Consider the following 22299-nt stretch of genomic DNA (forward strand, 5'->3'; position numbering starts at 1 on the left):
GATACTCAGGTTCCAATCGTCGGGTACTCGTTCTTCTTGCCAGATGGTGCTAACTAGCTGATGAATACACCTTATCAGCGTGTCGCCTCCGGTTTTATGAAAAAAGTGTTTCAATTTGCACAGGCTGAGGGTATATCTCTGTCGGCAAAGCCGACTGATACTTTTTTACTTGTTTAAGTTAAAATCGAAATTTTTATTTTGACAGTTCACAATTTATTAAAAAATTGATATTTTTTAATTATTAGGTTATTAATGATCCCATATGCTGATCGATTTATTCGTTTTCGAGCTACAGTGGACACCGCAAACTATATAATTGTTCCACAAACATCCCATAATGGAAAAGGGAGACTTCTCTCATATCAATGAGTGCACCCCGATTCATATTAGCTCAATGATATGAGACCTACAGTTTATCGCCGAGTCCGAACTGCGTATGTAAGACACCACTTTTGTAGAGAAGTTTTACATGGCTGAAATACTCAGGAAATGTCGCCAACATTACTGATGGGTATTTTGCCACCGTTGAAAAGTGTTTTGATGTTGCCTGCACGGGGAATCGAACCCCACGACCTTATGTGTGCAAGGCGGGTGTGCATACCATTGCACCACGGTGGGCACCGCAAAATGCTTTAGTAAAAACATAGTTTCGTAGGCGACCATTTTTCAGAACAAAACAAATCCGAAAGTAGATGAAGGTGTGATCTATAAGACGAAAACAATATCTTCTAAAAAAAATTATAGATTTCTTGTAAAAGATCATGACAAATGTAATTTTTCATGCTCAATAAGTGGCCATAACCCCTTAATTTACCATAAGGATAGATTTGCTGTAATAAAATATTTTTAATCAAATATTACGTAAACTGAATTCTGAAGTTGAATTCTTAAATTAAAGGTAATTAATTCTAGGATACCTGGAATAGACGACATAGAATTTTATGACTATGTTTACAAGAAGATTTTAATTAAGCATTGATTTTGCGAAATTGAAGCCAACTATATAAATGGAAAAATATGACAAAAAATTAAAAAAATGCAAATCAAATCATACCAAAATATGGCATACAATTTGTACAAAAAGTATTGTCATCCCATAAAACAAGTTGCTGAAGTTGTTATGTTAGTTATATATAATTCCAATTACATTGTTGGTGTGTTACGTTATAACTTGTTACGTATCAGTTATAAATCTGCAGTAAAAATTTATATATTGGTGCTGTTATAAAACATTTAACTTTAAATAATGGAATAAGCCTAACATTGTTTTTGATTCTAGCGAATCTCGTTTGAATACGCAATTATATTCCATTCAATAAAATATTACATATTCAAATAAACAATGTAGAATTTGTAACGATTTTATACAATGTTGAAATATGACGTTTGCATACGGTATGAGTTAAATCACCACTCATTATCATACTTCCACATTCGTTGTTGCATTTTTTTTTTGTTTAGCTATAAAAGAAATAACCTCTTATTATTCTAAACAATAAACAATCAATATCGAGAACAACAATTAAACTTCAATCGATTGATGTACATAAAGAGTTTATCTATAAAATCTATTAAACGTTTCGTTTGTCGTGTTTGTTGTGGCTTTGTTTAAATTGTTTATAACAAACTGACCGGCAACAATTCATTCTATTTTCAAGTTGTTAAGTGTTTAATTTCAAAAAGCTATCTGAATTGTGACATCAGCTCCAAATGACTCGCCCAGAATGTCAGTAAATGCAAGCTTAGTCGTATTGTCAATCCGTCGTTTAGTCAGTCAGTTGGTAATTCATTCATGACATGTAAGTATGTCAATCGTCACAATTTATGAGTGTCATAGTGTGATCAGTTTTGTTTTAAAATAAAGTGTTTGGCAATTGTGATTTTTTTTTAATTTCAGAATCTATTTTTTTTCTCAAACGTAATATTTCGACGTAATTGTAGTGCAATTGAGAAGGAATTAAAGCAAAATTAAGAAACAAAATATTTGAAAGCTTTTGGTTATTTGTGGCATATTTGGTTGTTGGCTGGCAGCACAAGTTAGTACTCAACAACGCCCACACCTGATGGCCAACCACTCTGGAGCACAGCATAAACAACAACGAGACGACGCATTCACTCACTAATCGTATTTACATTTTCATCTCACCTCAAAACCACCATCAGCCTGTTTCAATTAACACTCCCTTACCCCAAACTATCTGACATATTTTAGAGATATTGTATCGTTCGTCGTATCTCTGGTATCGTTTACATTTACAAACAGTTTAACAATTACGACCTTATCTTGTTCTCAATCACCACTACAAGGGTTGCGGACGGGTGGTAATTTTCAGATTGAATTTTAAAATTTATTTGAATCTATCGCCAACAATGTAGCCGTGAAGGAGATCAAGGGACAAGAGAAATAATTTAGTAAGATTTTTTGATTGACACTTTTATGACTCAATTACAGTGGGTAATACCCGTGTTTTTGAACACATGATCTTTTATAAACCGAACTAAGGCGGTGGTGGCATCATTAAGTATTGAAAAAATGTGATTAAATTTCTATGATAAAAGCATTCGTAATATTAATGACATCAGACAGAAACACCATCGACGCGCTTGATGCAACGATGGGGACATTGTAAGCATTATAAATCAATGATGGCACCTCCTGTGGAGTCCCGCTGTGTTTGACGATACATTCTTAAGGGGTGAACCCCAAATTGTACTGCCCAATAAAAGCAATTTTTCTTGCATTTTTCAAGAAAACTACGAAACTTTGTTGGTAGATTTGTTTATCATTTGAAAGAGCATATCTGAATTTAGTTTGTTGAAAAATATTTTGTAGTATAAGAAATCCTGTTTTTATTAAAGCGTTTCGAGGTGCCAAATCTACCTTGAAAATAAATGAGCCGATTGCCATATATTTTTGTGGGCTAATTTAGAAAATAAAGTTTTAGTCCTTTATCGATCGATTTTTTAAAACAAATATTAGGTTTTAGGGAAATGGCGGACAGAAAAAGTCAAAGTTTCAATTCTTGGCTTAAAAAACTGACGGGTTTTGGTCATGAAACGGGCAAAAAAATATAGAAAACAAATAGATCGATGAAAGATTAATTTTTTGTGTCATTGATAAGGTTACAATAATATATGATAATTAGATCATTAGTTTTCGAGCTAGAGTTATTCAGATATTTCAGGCAATATTGTTCCGATTAATATTTTTTTCTATTTTCTGAAATTTACAAGTGGAGATCACCCCTCAAGTCTTTCATATACAATTCTTATTAGTATTTTACAAATTCATTTCCTTATGTTTTCTTTTTTTACAAATTGTGTGTGGGACAAAATAATTTTTTGAAAATTTAGACTTTTTGAGGTACGTATCACAAGCAGTGACAAAATATTTCGAGGATCTAATTATAACTCAAAAAAGAAAATTTTGCTCGCGTTGCGGGTGTTTGCACCTGTCCAAGGTCTGAAGTCTTAAATTCCTGCCGAAAGCCAGTTGTCTACTTCATTTTATAATGTTTAAATAGTTTATTAAGTAAATGTACGCGTTATTATCTGCCCAAGGGTTGAAGTGTTAAATCCCGAGCCGGTTGTCATATTTTAATTTAAAAACAAAATAACATCGGATGCGCGAACATCATCTGTGCAAGATAAAGCATGATTTGAAGTGTTTTAGTGCTTCATAAACTCAAAACTCGTAGTAAATGAGCTGTAACTCGTAGAGTTTTAGAGATATCAACATGAAAATTTGACACAAGGTAAAATAGAGATCGCAGAAAAAATAGAAATTGCTATTTCAGAAAACGTATTTGTTGAGTTATGCCACTCTTTGAGTAAATGAGCGATATGTATATAATAATTATATTGTGTAATATTTTTTGTTTTGCAAAAAATTAGGTTTAGGTCCTCCCAAAATCATGGGTTTTGTACTCGCAAACCCCCTTTCTTCCTCATTATTTTTACAAGGGCATGTCGCACTCAGTTTGTAGTTATTTTATGACCACTAGAATAACTAGTTATTCTGTGGCCAATAGAAGTTGAAAAGTAAGTTGAAAAAAATTATATTTTTAGAACAGTTGATGTAGAGCTTTTTTTTAATTTAATCACACTTCTTACTTTTATTTTACTTTATTTTATTTCGCTCGCTGTGCGAGTTGAACACACGAACCCTCTGATTTCTAGCCATAGACACTACATACTGTGCCACGCACACGAACATTAAGGGTTGCTTAAGAACTTAAATGTGCAGTGCACATGTGGACCACGAACTGTTATTTTTTAATTAAAAAAAACTCGCGTGCCGACAGTGAGCGTTGAACACACAACCCTGGGATTTATAGTCGGACACACACTCACTGTGCCACCGTCCTCATTACTTAGTCAGAAGCAAAGTAAGTAGGTTTGCCTTGTATTTTTTTAAGAAGTATCCCATTACTTTTCAGATTACTTGTAATGGGAAAAGAAGCTTGTTTACATTACTTTGTAATGGGTTACGTAATGACTAATGGATCCGAATTTTTGCTGGGATACATTCGCTTCTCGCATGACCTTTTCCAATAGAACGTTAAATAGGTAACACGATAGGCTGTCACCTTGCCTGCGGCTTTATAGTCGACGAACAGGTGGTATGTGTCGATCTGTCTTTCGTGGGTCTTCTCCAGCATTTGGCGCAGTGTGAAGATTTGGTCAATTGTCGATTTACCAGGTCAAAAACCGATTATGTTATTTACCATGGGTTTTAAACATTCACACAGCACACTCGACAGCACTTTGTATGCGATTGGGAGCAGACTTATGCCTCCGTAGTTTGTACACACCGTCTTGTCTTCTTTCATGTCTACGGGACATAGGAGGCTGAGGTTCCAATCGTTGGGTATGCTCTCTTCCTGCCAAATTTCGGTAATTAATATACTCCTTATCAGCATTTCGCCACCGGTCTTGAACTGTTCGGCTGGCAGCACATCAGCTCCTTCTGCTTTATTTTTTTTCAGCCGATTAATTGCTGGTATGACCTCGCTTTGGCTAGGTGGAAGACATTCAACGTCGTCGTTTGCGATTGGTTCTGGTGTATCTTCATCGCCGCCCATATTCGATACTAAGAGCTTTCCAGATCCTCAGTACGCTATCTGTATCAGTAACCAGATTCCCTTCATGATCTTTGCAGGAGAATGTGCCTGCACCATACCCTTCAGTCTGGTGTTTTACACTCTGGTAAATTTGCGGACTTCATTCTGACTCCTGAACATCTCGAGTTTCTCACGCTCACGTTTTTCTTGCTCTTTCTTTTTTCTTCTGAAAATCAGGGATGTCAACTGTCCCGAGGTAAAAATCGCTACATCCACATACGCACCATAGGTCTGTAGCGATTTTTACCTTAAAACAGTTGACATTCCTGCCTAAACAGTGGTTTTTGTACGTAAAAAATCACCACAAGTAGCGGGAAAACCACCAAGTTGGCACCCCTGCTGAAAATACGCTTCTCCTCTCTCCTCTTCTCCCGATATTTTTCTATCGCGCTTCGTGTTGCTACTGAATGCAGGGTTGCTCTGTATGTCGCGTTCTTTTCTTCAGTAGCCTTACGGCACTACTGATCGTAGCATAGATTTTCAGGTGGTGGTTTTTGGTACCCAAGCACAGATTTTGCGGCAGTTTGAAGTGAGTGGGCTATTCTTTGCCACTGCGCTTCCACATTATCGGGACAAGCAGTTCCGTCTTCCAGCATATGAGTCAGTTGGGCGGAATAGGCTTGTGTTATCTGTTGTGTTTGCAGCTTCTCGACATCCTGCTTCCGTCCTGTGTTAGATCGCACTTTTGCCGCAACATTAAGGCGTGTGCGTACCTTTGCTGAAACAGGGAAATGGTCCGAATCGATGTTCGCTCCTCGAATCGATCGGATATCTAACACACTGGACGAGTGTCTTCCGTCTATCACAACATGATCAATCTGGTTTCTTGTTTTCCCATCTGGGGATATCCACGTGGCCTTGTGTATGTCGAGGTGTTGGAATCGGGTACTGCTCACTACCATGTTTTTGCCGCTGCAAAATGGATCAGCCTCATTCCGTTGTCGGATGTTACCTCATGAAGGCTGAGCTTTCCGATCGTGGGACCAAATATATGTCTCTCCCAATTTTAGCATTAAAATCTCCTAGAACAATCTTAATGTCATGGCCAGGGCAGCGGTCATATGCTCTCTCTAGGCGCTCGTGGAATATAACCTTGGTCTCTTGGGCGCAGATGAGACTGATGTTAAAAAACTTTGCCTTTATTCGTATTGTGGCAATTCTCATCAACAGGAGTGAAGCTGGAGACGAGATTTCTAAGCCTCCTATTTACCATAAATCCAACAACTAGCTCATGTTTCGTTTCATGGAAGCTATAATACAGTGCTTAATCGTTTGTTATTTTTACGTCTGCCCGGTTCCATCGCACTTCCTGTAAGGCGATAATATCAGCTTTGTACTTGCCAAGTATATCTGCCAGTGCGCAAACTGCACCTGCTCTGTAGAGAGTCCTGACATTCCAGGTGCAGATTCGCAGATCATGGTCCTTAAACGTTGGCGGGGTTCGTCAACTTTAAAGGGATTTGTTTTTCTTTGTTTTTTCATAGTAGGCGGTGTTTTGACGGGGTGAGTTACTAGCCCAACGCCCAACCCAAGTTTTTAACGTTCTTATGGGTGAACGCGCTTGGGATGAAAGAGGGACCAAGATAAATCCTGGGCTTTGCCATGTTAAAGCCGGTCAAGACCGTTGCTTGGAATCATTCATCCCCTACGTCACCCAAAAAAGTTTTTGTGATTAATGTACATAATATGACTAATTTCATAAATTTCCATAATATAATAAAAATATAATAAAATTAATAATTAATTAATAATAAATGCAAAAAAAAAAACAAATATCGAAAAAATAGGGAGTCACGTTTTGCACCTCTCTGATTTTTCTGTGTCCACGAACGTGTTAAAATATAAAAATCGATTTAAGAAAATAAATTTTTTTTTGTGAAAAATGAATGAATTAAAAAAAATCTTCTCCAACATTATTTTCTGTTGTACGAATGAATAAAGTTAAGCCTACTAATAACTAAAATAACGTTTATTCCATTCACATATTGTCATGCCCAAACAACGTTAAAAAATTTTGATTTCTTTTTTTATCGTTAAAGAAATATATCTTTGAAAAAAGCGTTTTCGACATTTTTGTGATCCTCAGAATTAAAGAAAATGAGAGAAACATATGTTATGTCGGTTTGGTTATCTCATGTGTCACTAAAGCAGAGCTCCGAATGCTCACTCCAGTTCGCTCGAATTTCACTTGCGAGTGAAACTCTTCTTGAATTCGAGCAAGTTGAGGAGAGCAACTGGCCCATTTTTACTCGCGAGTAAATCGGAGTTCTGCTCTAAAGTTTATTTTCCGTTATATCTCTGCTTACAGTGACTTCAAGAAATTGCCCATAATTCTGATAAATTCAAACTTTAAAATCATTTTGTGCGTAAGGATTTTTTCACCGAATCACCTCATATCTAAGATTTAATGCAATCTTATGTAGAAACTCATCACGCTATGATACAGGGATATGAGGTTGTAAAAAGTAATAACCCTAATATATACATAATGATACCTTCTTGAACAGAAAAGCTACAGGAACCTAATTCTATGTGCACATTCATTCATCTTTCCTATTTTCTTAAAGGTTTGCCATATTTTTCATTCACTTTTTTTCTTGAGAAACCTTGTTTTGTCCTAAAACAATTTTTGTTATTCATATGTATTTGCATATGAAACTCAATATCTATGCTCCCTCTTACCTTTCTTCTAGATTTACTCATTCACTACTATCTCCTTCATGTCTATTCGTTGAATTCAAATTCGAAATTCCTGTTTAACATGAAATAAACACGGTAATCAATGCCAATCAAACATCACCATAGTCCGTCTAATAACACGAAATGTTGTTTGGTGTTGGTGGTGTGGCATAAGTCGGGGTACTTGTTTTTCGGGCCAAAAAATGCTTAACTCTACTGGACTTGTTTGTTTATGGACAAATCAATTACCAGCCGCATCGACTATAAATCAAAGATTTTAATTTTTCTTTCTTGCGTTTTTAATTCTGCCTGCAACAATGGTTAACCATTAACCAGGTTCCAGATGGAACAGATTTTTTTCGCATTACTCGTATCTACTCCTTTTTTCGCGTTTACGGGTGCTACTTATTGTTTTCGAATTTAGCTTTTTCCTGAATTTTGCTGATGGGTATGATGACGATGCAAATGACGTGAGCAACTATGAAGCAAAGATGGACAATGACGCTCTTGACAAAACAAGTTCTAGACTGGACCACCATACAACATAGACAGTCAGACGGAGATAGAAGTAAAATAAATCATAAGACGATTTAGAAAAAGAAAACTACAATTAATTGAAATTAAATGTGATATCATTGTCGATCATTGACAAATCTCTGCTGGTCACTGTTAGAAAGGCACACACTGTACGCACTCTTTTCTATTTCAATTGTCATGGTTGCCCTCACCCAATCCGATTGCTTGATTCCAATCGGACTAACACAATATTTGCTGAATTGTCATTGAGATCACATAAATTAATGGCGAATTAAATTGGTTATTTGTTTCATTAATTTCAGAAGGGTTGGTTGGGGCCAGAGGTGTAACGTGGGTGGATGGACGAATTTATGGCGTGTTGAGAGGGCCGCCGTGATGTGTGATTGTGCCACTTGGCAAATTTGTGAATGTAATAAATTCCTCAAATTCTACAGTTTAAGTTCAACAAAAATTCTTGACATTGAATGACCACTTTCATTATCGTTTTGTGGCCTTTCGTAGACCCCACAAATAACCAAAACAAAACAAATGGTCAGAAGCAAAACGTATTTATATAATTTATGTTTAAATTTAAGAATTTACATTTTGATTTCATTAGAACGGTTGAAGAGAAATCTCATCGTATGGGACAATGCAGAGGAATTTTTACGTACATAGATAGCTTGATCAAATGAAATTATAATTTCATAAAACAAGTTTGAGATAGCATTTCTGAACACAACTTCAAATCGATTATGCCAAAGAAGAAAAAAGTAAACGAAACCAAACAAACAATAAATTTCAGAACCCAATCCAGTTATTGAAACTTGCTTTTCGGCTAATGTTCTTGTGGTAGCTCCGATAAAAGAATCAATTATGGAAATATTATAAATAGAAACAACAACAACACTACTGTTTGGGCTTAAAATAATTGTCAAATGATGTAATCGATTAATAAGTTCTCGTATTAATTTCAAATCTTTGCGTTTTTAAAGAAATTTGAGTTTCGGCGACACTTAATCAATACACTCGTTTGTCTTAATTGCTTTCATATTTCATTACATTCATACATAAATAAATATACATAAGTTTGACATTTGTGATAAACCACCAGCAGCAAGAACAAGGAACCGCAACCGGGCATCAGCGACAAGAACGTTAACATAAACAAACAACATAAAAAATCTCCAAAAGAGATTAAAATAGCCAAAAAAGAATAAATAATAAACACAGCCGGGGGCAAAGGCGATCAGCATTATTTACAACCTGCTTAAATTACGACGGTTAAGATGTTTAAAAAACTTTAAATATAAAATGACATCAATATCGGTGGCAAGCGATGTGATTATTGACTACTGTGAAAGATATCTGTACATAGCTATAGATATTGCCACTATAGATTTCAATATAATACAGAGTTTTTATCGCTCTTTTTACCATTAACCACAATATAATGATATAGAATTATCGTTGAGCTGGCATCAATTGAGGAGCTAAATGTTTATTGTAACATATTGTGTGATTCCCCCTGTAATGTTGGCCCTGTAACAATATTTTTGTTGGAGGACAATGTTATATGTCCCAAATAATACAGCATAATAACGGAATATAACCCTCGTTAGCCTAAAGGCTGAGGTTATGAAAACCAGCTTGAGCCACGCTGGGATACATTTTGAAGGCTGTGCAAAAAAAAATGTTTGTCATGGAGGACACGCAGATTGTAACAGGAAAACCCTCGTCGCTGGAAAAGCTCATTGCATTTGAATAAACAAAATTCGTTGGCAAGCTTGGTCTCTTAATTACAATTCTAGCAGTTACAGTAATGTCGATATAAGTATGAAATTCGAAGCACTACTAGAGAAGCCACTTCCACACCCGATATGTCTGATGAGCTGCGTAACTCACATCGAAACAGGTCGCATAATATGGTGGGTTTGTGGGAATCTCTTCGGTTTTTCTATTTCATATGCAAAACATCTTCAATCATTCAGCTCAGCCCCATAGAGAAGTAAATATTAATAATAATGTGAACGTGTGGATCTTTGGCTATTATTACCCCAAAATGGTGCAATAAATACAAAATATTGAGGGAGATTACCACCTGTCCATGGAGAACTCGAAGGATTTGGAGACTGCACCAAAATATTGTCTATATCAACAACTTTTGGCGCAGATGTTTCCATGGATCAATACGCAAATTGCCAATTGACAAACTCGGATGGAAAATTGGGAATAAAATCAAAACTTTGATCTGTCACAAGAATTTTTGATAAGTAGACTTCTGTTTCAAAATATCCGAAATTCGATGTTACTGTATTGTCGTAGATATAACGAAACATGAACTGATATGTTCAAACTTCGAGTTTAAACCAAATTTGAATTAAATATGAGGCTGTATGGACCAAATTATTTACTTCTTTCGAGAGTTATCGTGTCCTCCATCCGACTAGAAAGACGGACGGACATAATAAAATTTTTTGGGTTTAACATACGTGGTGTCTACTGTCATTATTTCTATGAATAACGTTTTTGATCGTATCAGAATGTAAATACCCTCTTTAGCCCTTTAGGCTGAGCGTAGCTTTTTTGAAACTTTTCGGACATTATTTCGGGAAGTATGGACTTTCCTAACATAAATTTACTTTACTTTCTCAGGCCGTATAGACTTGCCCCTCAATGACAACCTCATGTACCACTTTGTACCACAAAATTTTGAAATTTTGTGTAAGAGGTTACCGAAGGAGTAAATCGATATAGTCCTTTTTGAAGTGATCGGGTCATCACCGCTTTGTATCCGGCCCACATGAAATACTTTCAAAATACTGTTATGCAATTAGTCTTAACAAGGTGTGGACGTTGTTTGTTTATTCCCCGATACGATTTGTACCAAATGAAAAACGGATTCGCTTAGATTACTATTCTACAATGTTTTATTAAAATTACTTTACTTATTCACACCAGACGTTACTTTGCACAAAGCTTTACTCTACTTAGGTTACTCTTTACTTACCTTACAAGTCTAATTCGCAGTTTAAATTACAACTCACTCAACCATGTGGTATTCTCCCGTATTTATACTTGCTAGCTAATTCGTAGGCTGTAGAATTCTCAATCTGGTATGTTCTAAAAAGGTCAAGCTAAATGTTAATTGATTCGCAAATACACATACAACCAGACGGATGAATGTAAACAACAAATGGGGCGGAGGTAACAAATACAAGAGAGTAGTAGAAAAAATAGTAGGAGACTATTTAAGCTAAAACTAAATTATCAAAAAAGATATGGAAGAGAGTACATCCAAAATAATAGCAATACAAGTGAAAATAGCGTTATGTTCGGCCTGGACAAACTTTTCATACCATCCACCATAAATTATATCCAATCATATTTTAGCCACTTCTGTGGGATAATGTGGCTAAAACCATTAAAAAATCGAAAAGGATCGGCGCAGGAGATATATCATAATTTGGACAATACCTACAATTCTCTGAAGAAATGGGTTTTTTACCCACAACGGATACTAAGTTCTAAATTTCAGTCTTTTAGTTGGGATATTCGGCAGGTACCTTTCTATGGGGGCCATATCAAAACGTGTACATTAGGGTTATGACTTTTTTACAACCTCATATCCCTGTATCGTACCGTGATGAGTTGCTACATAAGATTCAATAACATTATAATTATAAGGTGATTCGATAAAAAAGCTCATGCACAAAAAGCATTTAAAGTTTTTATATATCGACACCTCCAAATAATAGTATGCTAAGTCTAAAAAGTGAGTTTTGCAGGAGAAGCTCTCAAAGTGTGGAACTTTTTTTGAACTTCCGTACTATGCTAAGTCAATATTTGTTTATAACTTCTGTCGGATTGTCCGATCATTACCAAAATTTGACAGAATTTAAGTTAAAGGACGTTCGACACCTCCAAATAATAGTTTGCTAATTCTGAACATTGAGTTTTGCAGGACAAGCTCTAAAAGTTTGGAAATTTCTTTGACCTTCAGTGCTATGCTAAGTAAATATTTGTTTATAACTTCTGTTCGGATTGTCCGATTATTACCAAAATTTGACAGAATTTAAATTAAAGGACGTTAAATATAAAAATGTAAAGAACTTGAAAACATGCTAAGTCGACTTAGCATACTATTGTTTGGAGGGGTCGATATAAGCTTTTTTTGAACATTTTTTGGAATCGTTTAATTTAATCTAATAAGGGAGGGGTATTGACAGGTGTGCTCTATCTAAAGCTACTGGTCGTTTAAACGCCACAACAAAATTTTGCAAAAATTAACGTAAAACTCGGGTATTTTCGCATATTTTTGTGGGTTTTTTGCATATTGTCATAGTATTGTCTGTTGTCTGTCATTACACGCTTATAAAGTTTCATGTGGCCTATGCATTTCCAAGGATTTGGCAAAAAAAACACAAGCAATTAAAAAAATCGACTTTTTGTAATTTTCTACTTTTTTTGAAAAATGTAAATATCCCATAAAAATTTAATGCTTAACGTTACATTCATAGAAATTCAGGGATTTGTTAGGAATGTAGTAAGTGTATTTTCTCAATCAAAAACCAAGGGATTGTCATGTAAGGATACACCTATAATACCCTTCAAAGTTTTCGGCATTTTTAAAAGAAAGCCAAATTGCAGGAAAACTATATGTTTTAGAGAAAAACAGTTATTTTTTAGAAAGTCTCAACATTTCTTTTTCATATTAAATTTTAAGTTTTTTTCGCAAAAAAAAAAAATCTCGGTGCTAAGTGGGTTAATGATATACTTGAACCCTCTCAGAGTGGGGAATTATTGGTTTATGCAGACAACATTTAATATATCATTTACCAGGGCTCTTAGTAGGAAAATTAACACATTTTTAGAGGAACTGCGTTGGATCGATGGAAATTATGTCTAATTGTTCCGAAATTCCAATCAATAGTGTTTACTGACGAATATTTTTCTATTTTTCATTGCATAGGACATTTCTAAAAATAGCAAAAAATTAGTCAAGCACTGATCCTTACATCAAGTAATTTATAAACACAGCATGAAATGAATAAACGTTGACGTCTTATTTATAAAGATGTTTCATATTAACTACACAAAAATACTTGAGATTTCCAAACAACTTATCATCATCTTCATCTTAAAATTTCAAAGATATCACAAATGTTTTGCACCATTTTTTTTAAAACCACTTAAACGAGTTGAAACTAATTCACATATTTTTTTTGTATTTCAATGTTACTTTATTGATGTTTATAATATGATAAGGCAATAACAAATATACAAATTTACCACCCACATAGTTTTAATTTTAAACCCCTTTGGCATTTATTGCAATTCGTTTGTCGTGTTTTCACATAATTTATTATTAATTTCAATAAAAATAATAGTAACATAATATACTTGAAATTCTTTTTATTGATTTCTATGGAGTCAGTCAGTAGTGAGCTCAAGTGATTCCAATTATGTGAGCTAAGTCACGGCGTGGAATATGTTTCATTTGGCTATTCATGGAGTGCAACTTTTTAATGGCAACAAAGTATTTACAATTTTGATGATAAGTAAGCTGCATACATACACATACATACAAACGCTTTCAAATAAAGTGTTTATGTCTGAAACGTAGTGCAAAATCTTATCAGATTTTAAATATTTTTAGCAAAAATTCGTATTGCTTTGTTGACACTGTGAAAATGAATGGGTTTTCACCAAAACATAATTTTATTTGGAATGTAAATAGAATCTACTTAGGTCATATAACTTGATTAATTAAATTAATTAAAAATTTCACAATAATGGCCTTCGTCCTGAAATGGCAAAACTTGGCATTAGTTGTTGTAGGCATATTTAGTAAAAATGTAGCACAAAAATATGTACGCTTCAATATGATTGAGTTGTTTTGGTTACTCCTCCTTCACCAACTGTAATAATTTTGTCTAAATCACGTGAATTTTCTGCCTACAAATCACTCAGCTGTTATCAAAAAATATTCATATTGCCTGGGGAATTTGAAGATAATTTTGTTTATATTTAACAAAAAAAAAATGGAATTGTATATTGTTTACCTTTATTTTTTATAAATAAATATTGCATAAAAAAATGGGATGAGATTTTGTTGTATGCACTCGAAGTTCATAAAAATATTTCAAGTGATAAACACACAGTTCAGTGATAATTTATCGGTCGAGTTAGATAATAAATATAAAATATCCAAAAAATTATCATTTATAATATGTGATGATATCATCGGGTCTGTATGGTACCGACAGACTCATGCATACATTTTTCCATTGAAGAAGATTAAGAAAATCCTGTGTTTCACAATATGATGTTTCTTTCCAAATCCTTCTAGATATTGCACTTCTGTATTGCACTCTCTTTGAAGTTTTTGTTTGAAAAACTTTCCCGTACGGCAAAAAGTAGTAAAAGCTGAACACAATTGGCCTGATCTAGACAAATTTGGCCTGTATGTTATGAACAAATTTATATGCGAATGCAATTTTTTACAGTTCACTCTTTTGCCAATTTAATGATAAAAGTACTGGAAAGGAGCGAATGTTAGCATTTGGAACGAAAGTATTTCTATTATTGACATTCCTTATCTAAACCTTAATCGCATACAAACAATACTATCATTTCATATGCATAGGTATATTTGAAAACGATTTAGGGAAATCCCCACCAAAGGAATGCAATTTCTATTATTTGCACTTTGATAATAATATTACATTAATAACACAACAAATATTTGGCAAAATGAATTTCTATTACCACTCGAAAACAGCAACAACAACAACCCACCTGCATAAACATTTGCCAATAACAAATAGGCCATAATTAGAATACCAATAAAATCGATAATGTAAATAAACAATTAACATATTTGAGTGTGTATGACAGAATTATAGCACACAACGAGCCGTGTGACCGGACAAGTGGCTGTTTGAATTTAAAATGTTGCTGCCTGCTACTGTTGGTTGCTACAATGAAAACGATGATTGCATTACGTTAAACATTGTTCCGGCTATCTTTGAAGATGGGCACACCCACAAAATGTTGACGGCTTCGAGAGAATGAATAATAAGAATTGCGGCCGTTACACATTTCTATTAAGACATTATCATGAGGAACATTATGTCTGAATGTAAAACTGATTGAACATTACAAATATTACCTCAAGGTGTTGAAATGAAATGACCAGTCAGTTGGCCCGTCATTCATTCACTCAGAGAATTCCGTATCTCCGCCAGACACTTTAATTATCAACAACAAGCTGTGAAGCATGTTAAGACGTTGACTTCAATGTTTGCGTTTGTTGCATTTGTGTAGTTTCCCCCCTCGTGGTGTTTGTGTGTTTTTGTCTCAAGTTCACGGTCACAATTATAATTAGCTGTTTGCAGTAGGTGCTGATACACCATTTCCCGAAGAAAAATTAAATAGGTATTGTAACTAACTTTTCATGATACTTCATATGGAGGCCAGAATTCTGCTCGAGGCGAGATAAAACGTTGGTCGGTGGCTTCTTAAGATTGGTTAATGAGGTAAATTTTATTTTTAATTTAATTATATTTACCGACGAACTTCAAATGGTGTTTGCTTCCACAGTAATTTTCGTTAACTGAATGATTTTAGAATTATATTGCAAGCACTTCTGTGAACAAGTCCGATCAACATTTTCTTTTGATTAAAGCTTACTGGCCAAAAACTTCGACCCAGAAGATCTAAAACAATACACAATAAATTTAATGGAGGCGTTATTTCGTTTTTTTTCCAGATCAAGGCAATCGATCACCTAAGCAAACGGAAAGAGGTGAACTGTACTGTGTTCGTCAGCGTTGATACCTTAGAATCTCCATCACTTTGTCGCATCGTCCGAGGGGGACAAGGTGAGGACCTGTGTGATAGGTAGGAAGAACCTTAATCTAATCTTCCTATCTAATTATAGTAATGGAGACATGTGCACGGTGCGACTGGAGAACGGTAGAGGGAAGGCCACTCTCCTGTCCTCAATCCACATGCCATATGAGGACCCTGATCTACCAAATCAGGGGGTACACAGGGTGCTGAAGCAGAACCTGGGCGTTTGTAACGTAATCCTTAGATGTGACGCCAACGCCCACCATTTCCACTGGGGCAGTAAAGATGCAAACACTAGAGGTGAGTCAATTTTCAACTTTATAGGAAATGACCCTACCTTTAAAATTAGAGACAGGGAGGAGGTCATTGATCTAACTCTGTCAAATATAGATGATTCTGTCGTCAAGAACTGGAGGGTATCCAACAAATGCTCCTTTTCGGATCATATGAGGATATACTTTGAAATCTCTTTCGACGGAGTCCGCCAAAATCCTTATAGGAACCCGAGAAGGACGGACTGGGGCAGGTTCACTGATCTGACGAACCATCAACTGACACTCACCGGAAGAATATTAACAGTTGCTGAGCTTAACAGTAAAGTGTCCAACCTAACATAAACCCTTCTTCGCTGCCAAAAGGATGCCTGTCCACTAACTTTTCCTGGGAAGAAATCCCAACCGTTTTGGTGGAACAAGGATCTTGGCGAACTGCGGAAAAACACCAAAAAGCTGTATAGCAGGGCGCACGCGACGAAACTTGACAGTGACTGGGAATCGTATAAAGCGAGTTTCAACAAATACAAGAGTGAAATCAAGCGCGCCAAAAAGAAGTTATGGGTTTGTTTCTGTGAGTCTGTAGAAGGAGTAAACGACGCTGCCAGATTCCGCAAGATACACTCCAAGGACCCAAAATCCATTGGTAGTATAAAAAAACCGGACGACACGTGGACAGACTCAGGTCTTGAGACTCTAAACCTTCTAGCTGAGACCCACTTCCCTGACTGCACGGACGCCAGCAAACTTCACATTGAATGTGACAACTTCCAAGTCCAAGAGTCAGTGGGCGAGAGCCTCATCGATAAGGTTGTAAGCAGAAACAAAATAAAGTGGGCAGTAAGTACATTAAAATCCTATAAGTCACCTGGTCCAGATGGAATAATTCCTGCGATGCCGCACCGCAGATATACCTAATTCTGGAGGAGATCTTCAGGGCCTGTTTGTTTCTTTCCTGCGTACCAGATCTGTGGAAGGAGGTAAAGGTAACTTACATCCCCAAAGCGGGGAAAGCCAGTCACTCTGCAACAAAAGACTACAGACCTATAAGTTTATCCTCCTTTCTCCTCAAGACACTCGAACGACTGATCGATCTGGAGATTAGGAGCTTTGCAGACACTGCCTCGCTGAGCAACTCGCATTCGCGGGTGATGTGGTTATACTAATAACTGGCAAATTCTTGTCCTCAATATCGGAGCTTATGCAAAGAGCCTCATCAAAGCTGTCCCGTTGGGCCACCGCAAATGGCCTTGGTGTAAATCCAACGAAAACAGAACTGGTATTGTTCACCAGAAAGCGTAAGCTCGGCGACTTCGTGCCACCAACATTGGATGGAGTGCAATTGCATCTATCTCCTGAGGCCAAATACCTAGGTACAATCCTGGATTCTCAATTGAGATGGAACAGGAACGTCGAGGAACGGACGAAGATAGGTATGATTGCACTTTATTCATGTAAGAATTCGATTGGGAAAAGCTGGGGATTAAATCCAGCTATTATACACTGGCTGTATAATACTATTGTGAGACCCATCTTATCCTACGGATGTCTTGTCTGGTGGCATGCGCTTCGACATAAATCGAACTCCGGCAACATAGACAAGGTGCAAATGGCAGCCTCGATCCTGATAACTGGAGCTTTTAGAAGTACACCACAAGCAGCTCTAAATGCGATGTTGAACCTCTTGCCCATGAGACTCAGCATCAAAGGTCAAGCAGGACGTAGTGACCTAAGGCTACATAAATTGAATCGTTGGTGTGACAGCACTTATGGACATGCATGCATTCTTCGGAAGCTAGGACCAAACCTTAGCTTAAATCTGCAGGGGAAATTTAGCGACTACTTATCACCAATTCAAAGATTTGAAGATTTTGAGGTCGTTATTTGAGGTCGTATTCCAAGATGGAAGAAGGTACCGGAACTGGCGTCTACAGCGAAAAGCTTTGTCTCGAATACTCATATAGGTTGAACAGCGACTGTAGTGTTTTCCAAGCAGAAATCTTGGCGATCAAAATGGCTGCAGAGTTGATAAAAAGTCTGGATGCAGAAATTTGAACCGGTGACTATCTTCGTTGATAGTCAGCCGGCTCTTAAAGCCATCAAATCCTCCAACATCAAGTCTGAGGCCGTTCTTGAGTGTAGAACTGCTTTGGCGAACCTCACAAACGCTGTCCGACTCTGCTGGGTACCGGGACACGGTGACATTGTGGGAAACGAGAAGGCAAATGAATTGGCAAGACATGGATCCCAATCAACAAGTGTAGCAATCATTGATACAATCAAACCAAACCAGAGTGGAGACGTTCTTTGAAGAACGAGCCAAGGAACTATGGCATAATGAACCAAGGTGCAACGTGTCAAGGGCCATTTGGCCGACTCTATAAACAAACAGAACAACTTCACTTTTAAATTTGAGCAAATCAGAAATCAGGGTATTGACGGGACCCATTACCGGTCATTGCAGCATCCGAGCTTTTATCGGCAAATGGCAGGATGATGGCGTGGACTATTGCAGGCTCTGTGAAGATGAGGAGGAAACGGAGACTATTGAGCATATTTTATGTCGTTGTCCGATGTTAACTCGAAAGCGATATAGATTCACAGGAGTATGCTTTCCTCCAAGCTTAACCTTCTACTCAAACATGGAACCAACAATCATAAACAACATCATCAAAAATTTGAATTGGCTGGGACGGCGCGACCCATAAGCGTAACTACTTCTCTGACAGTTTTCTACCATCACCAAATAAACAATCCTCCTTTCTTTATTACATCTTCATCTTTAATAATCCATTTATTATTACTTTCCCAACCCCACCCTCTTTTCTTTACTTTTCTCTTCTTTCGTCTTTTCAGGTAATTCTGAACCTCTTTTCTTCTGATTTATGGATGATCACAATCGACCGAAAGGTCTCCGAGTGGCGTAGTCAATATATATTGACTACACATCCCCAAACCTAACCTTAGAACCTCCAAAAGGTATATGCTCCAGGGAACTCACGCTCAATGAGGTAAACAATTTGCTTAATTTGCTAGTTCATATTTTCGTATGTGAAAGTATCATCCAGCAAGGCCACACAAAGGCTCCATACCAATAAGACTCACTTCTATGTGCTTATATTCATCAGCACATATCTTAATTTTTTAAAAGTTTTCGACGAACAATGGTTCAGAAATCGATTTTCCTGGCCAAAACCCAAACTTTTTGTCGTCTACGATAGTTAATTTCTATATGGTATTTGATGGTAATCATATTGAAACTAAGGAAATCAAAAATTAAGTCAAAATATATAATAGAACTTTTAGAGAACAGAATGGAACAAAGTTTCGTTTTCGCAAGAAGATGAATGAGGGTAACCTTTTTAGCCGTCCAGTTCTGTCCGTTTAACGCTTTTTAAATTGATTCAAATGTAAAATGCGTGTTTTACCATTACCCCTTATGAATTGTACCTTTTTTACACAAATTAATATATGAGTTTTATTAAAAACCAAGGAGTATTTTTTTAATTTTTAAAAAATTTAAATTTTTTGAAAATAAAATTGTAAACATTTTTTATTTTTTTTTTAAAATATTTTTTAATACATTGGAACATATAAAAACATGCACAAAAATTCATAAAAAAAACATTCAATACTAATCTTCTGGAAATGGTGTTGCTCGACTTCTGTGTAAATTGTTGTAGGCGCAACAGATAGCAATAGCATGGCAGTTGTGTACACATTTATGTACAAACATAAATACACACATCCATCCATCACCTTGCATTTCCTTCTACCGTTTGTTAGAGCAATAAATATTTCCATTTTCATTTGTATCAAACTTGAAAATAAATTGTGGCATAGGAAAATCAGTAAATACGGATATGGAAGTGTGGACTAATCTTTAACTCATTCAGTAGTTATTTACAGGAGAACGTCAGCGATCATTCATTTTAGTCATAAATCTACCATATAAATAGGTCAACTAAGGTTATCCCGCTGGCAATCTAATGCATGGCGAATCTAAATCAATGGAACAAATTTATGGAAATTAACACACTTTCCCAAATAAACAACAACTCCAAACAAAGCTTGCACAGGGAGGAATTTCATAAAAGCGAAAACTACAAACGAAAACGGCGAACACAAGCGACAGCAACATCATCATGGAAGGAAAACTAATCCTTAGGCTAGGATTGACTATAAACGTTGCCACAATGCCGCCATATGCAAATGGACTCCTCCCACATGGTCCACAGAAACATCCATGCACGCTATACTACACAAGCCATAACGTTTATTTTATGTTTGACTAGCTGGCTTTTGGCATAAAATTTGCATCTATTATTCCGAACATGTATCTCCTATGAAGAAAGTTTCCTTGGGAGCAACAAGGTACGACTTAACCGTTGCCCAATTCTTATAAACGTTGACTGACTGCACGTTTCTATGCCAAAAGGGTTAACAGAATTAACATTTCACTTTCCTAACAAAACTACACTCTATTTGCGAGGACTATTTATATTAGCGTTTTTTTTTGGATGGACTGTGTGTTGTGTATTTTTTATTTAAAATTAAATAGTCGTAGGTAGTTGTATTTGCCTTTGGGTTATATTGTTTCTTTATCATAATATCTATTTTTATAATCCACATTTTCTGCAATATTTATATATATGTATATGGTTTTTGTACCTAAATTAATGACATTTTAATTATGTTATTTGGTGTGTTCCTTTTTAATCAGATTTTTGTACTTATTATCATCAATACGAAATCAAAAACATCCTTAATAAAATCGTTAAGATAGTAACATGTACAATAGAGAGATAATATAGCTACGAGGGCTGCACGAAAACTATCTAGTCAAGGCAACACCGCGTGTTGCCAGGCGCAATTTGTTTTTTTTTTTTTTGATAGTTTGACAACACCGCTTTTTGCCAGGCGCAATTTGTTTTTTTTTTTTTTTTTTTGGATAGTTTGACAGTTTTTAGGCTACAATTGGACAATTTTAATAGCTTTCTAATGATATACATATACGGTTATTCGGTTCATATAAACCGGATAAAAATTAAAAAAAAATTTTAATATCAGAATAACCGGTTCCATAATTCGGATATCCGGATCTCTATTCCAAAAAATAATGAAATTAACGTGCTTAGCAAAACGAGATCCAAATGTTTTAGTGACTTCGAGAATTCTAGGCCATCAATAGGTTAACAATAATATATTGAAATAAATAGATATAGGGCTGTCTGAGCAAGATTCGGGTAAAAGTGAAAAACGACCGCTTAAACAAGATTTTATCGATTTTATGTCTTTGGGAACCGTACCTAAAATCTTCCGAGCGACATTTTTGTAGAATATTCCGAAGCTGATAAATGTCATCTTGTGCCACTTTTATTACGGTTCTTGAAATAAAGGTCGAAAAGGACATTGAAGGAAGCGAGTTAGAAGGTTGAAATGTTCTACGAAAAAAATCCTCATTTCATTTGACTGAAGACATGTCATCTTATATATAAGCTAAAACAACAGCGAACAAAGACATAACGCTGATTCCAGACGGCTTTTAGGGTCTCCACCAAAATATTCATTACGCCATATCGCGAAAGTTCGACTCACGGCGAATCTGTCCTTCGGGGTTCTGTATATACTCACCAAGGGCTTTCATCTCCAATAGGAATTTTCCACCCCCAAAATTTCGATTCACAGTGTTATTATTGCTAGTCGACTATTAATGGTGGTGGACCTCGTGGTGGACGGTACTTTTTTATACATATATACATCATGGATCGCATCAACGAAAATGGTCGATTATATTCGATTATAATCGGGTTTCGGTGGTTAACGAATAATCGAAAATCGACTTTTAGTAC

The 22299-nt window shown here is 36.0% G+C and overlaps 1 long non-coding RNA gene across 1 annotated transcript; it reads left to right on the forward strand.

Moving 5' to 3' along the window:
• Nucleotides 1-1682: 1682 nt before the first annotated feature.
• On the forward strand, nt 1683-19451 carry LOC141387659 (uncharacterized). The gene is made up of 4 exons (XR_012408593.1): nt 1683-1799; nt 16093-16204; nt 16264-16475; nt 19304-19451. It is a non-coding gene; the product is annotated as an uncharacterized lncRNA (long non-coding RNA).
• The last annotated feature ends 2848 nt before the right edge of the window (nt 19452-22299 follow it).

Source organism: Musca autumnalis, unplaced genomic scaffold (assembly GCF_047663935.1).
Source record: "Musca autumnalis isolate F117 unplaced genomic scaffold, ASM4766393v1 scaffold_5, whole genome shotgun sequence".
Lineage (NCBI taxonomy): Eukaryota > Metazoa > Arthropoda > Insecta > Diptera > Muscidae > Musca > Musca autumnalis.